A 2649-nucleotide genomic window follows, 5' to 3' on the forward strand; every position below is an offset into this window, starting at 1 on the left:
AATAATATAATTAACCTTCATAAATGATTACAAGTAATGCACAAATTTCCTAAATTTGAATGATTCTCTCCATATTTGTACTTTAAATTTATATTATGAAGAAAATTCCTTTTAAAAATATAACAAGAAAACAAATTGCAATCAGTAATAGAACAGTTTGCTTTTCTAAAACAGTTTAGCAGGAAAAGCTCTCTTTTTTCTAGCACATGCTTCAAGACTAGCCCACTTACAGAAACATGTTGAATTGCATTTGTGTAATCTCTGAGTACCACACAATCCCTAGACTTTGCATTACATAAGGAAAATATTTTAAACACAACAGCAAAAATGCTGCTGCTATGTAACTATAAAATCAATAAGAATTGTCAGAAATTGTTCACAATTACTAGTCTGAATTAAATAAATTTATTTACAACATTATAAGAAAAGGTTTTATTTCTTTAACATTTTTTCCTCTGGATAAAAGATAAAGATTGGAGTCCTTTCACATATATTTACAAACATAAATTTTCCCGCAGTGTGCATCATGTTTCTGTTGACATGCTTCTAAAGATAAATAATATCTTTCCCCTCTTCCTTTTCTTTCTTTCTAGTGGAAATACTTGCTTCTTATACTGTGGACTCGGTATCTTTTTCATTATTAAATATTTGTAGATTAGTATAGTAGTACACTAGGTAAATCTGGTAGGTATGATAGATGAAATAATTAAATACTAATGTAAAAAATATAGTAATTTATACTCTTTAATCTTTAATAAAAGTTCAAATGAAAATATAACTTAAAAGAATTGAGCAAATATTTGGACAGTTCTGAGACTATCAGTTTGAAAGTACTTTATAAAAACTGCATCTGCATATCCAGAGATATTCATATCTTTGCCCAATTTAGCCAACTGTATTATTCTCAAAATATAAGATACTCAAATTCATACTAAAGCCAACTTGATCTTTTTTTTATAATTGAAAGAAAATGAATTTGAGTTGCTTTTCCTAAAATTAGATTCCATGAATTCTGAGAACATGGGTGGTACAAAAAGCACTAGCCTGGGCCTCTCTAACTTTGATCTTTATCAGAAGGAAAGAGAATAGAGTCTAGGAAAATAGACTATGAATAAAGGAAGCAATGGCATTGTAATATTCAAAGAATTTCATAGCTGTAGTGCTTTTGCAGTTACTTCTTTCATTGTGCTTGACATCTGTTTATATAACTACTTTATGTTACATATAGATAATTAAATTTATTTAGAGTTATCCATTTATATGGAGAAAACCTCTTCAGTTAAAGTTTTGTAATTATTAGGACATCAATATTTCTTAAATTCTATTATAATGTGGTATTCATGAAATAATGCACTCAATTAGAGTGCACTAGGTCAAACTAGGATAGAACTGACTGTGAACTGAATTTCAGCATTGAAATGAAAGATTTCACTAGACTTCTTTTATTTTCTAAATTGAATTTTTGTACTCTTGTTATCTTCCCTTGGAATAAAGATAAATTTGTGATTTAATACCTGAACTATCAGGACTTTAAAGATTGTTGAATATCTGCTTAAAAATTTTAATACCTACTATTTCCAATCCATAGTTTTACTTTCTTAAGTAAACAGCAACAATTATAATAGAAAACATTAACATTAATGGATATTACTCACTGTTTCAGGTTTGTGTGAAGTGATTCAGTTGAGCCCTTTGAGGTCTCCATTTAATCCTCATGTATGAGAACCCTGAGGCACAGCAATCAGAGGAGTTGACCCAGTAGAACTCCAGACTAAGCAATCTCATTTTAGAGTCAACACTCTTTCCTTCATGGAACTTATATACCCATGTAATTGATTATACCAAATGATACAAAAGAGCTATTAATTTCTGCTAAGTGAGGTAAGTTGCTTGCAAATGGGAAAGAAACAAGTGGTGGAGGGAGGTTGGAAGGAAGGGAAAGGGATTATGGAGGCATTCTAATTCCCTGTGGTGAATGGAATCATTAAATACTGCAAACATATATTTAAAAAAATGTAATGATGAATAAAAAGAAGGTTTAAAAATTTATACAGTACTATCTAGTGATGTTTACAACCTCTGGTTCAATCTTCACAAAAATTAACTAATCTGAATAAAATTTTACTGTTTTATTTTATTAGATATATATAAGTTATGTATGCTGGGCCAGATAAATAAATCTAATATTATGTTTTCAGTAATGCATATCATGTCAATTGCTTTACTTTGGGAATATAAAATTATTATGCAAAATTATTGTGGTTTTTAAAATCTATTTTTAGATATGTAAAGTATCTTGAAATACCCAATTTATTTTACTAAATTAACTGAGAGACCATACCTAAATATGCTAAAAGAGACTAAGAAATAAACTGTTACACTGATAGGTATTGGAGAAGACCCAGGTTTCTTGCACTCTTCCTCTATATTTCCCTGATGAAGAATCTGATTCGACTTACATGAATATTAAACTGTTAAACCAGCAATTGGCCACGAAACATTATGCTCTAATTCCCTATCTACACCGTCAACTTCTCGCTTTAATTGAACACATTGAACAATCCTTCTATTAAATAAATATTTCTTAGGACATTTTAATAAGATATTTTAAAAGAAGACATTCAAGTATTTTTCCTGTGAATACCATAT

The sequence above is a fragment of the Octodon degus genome, unplaced genomic scaffold (assembly GCF_000260255.1).
Source record: "Octodon degus isolate 3935 unplaced genomic scaffold, OctDeg1.0 scaffold00009, whole genome shotgun sequence".
Taxonomy (NCBI): Eukaryota; Metazoa; Chordata; class Mammalia; order Rodentia; family Octodontidae; genus Octodon; species Octodon degus.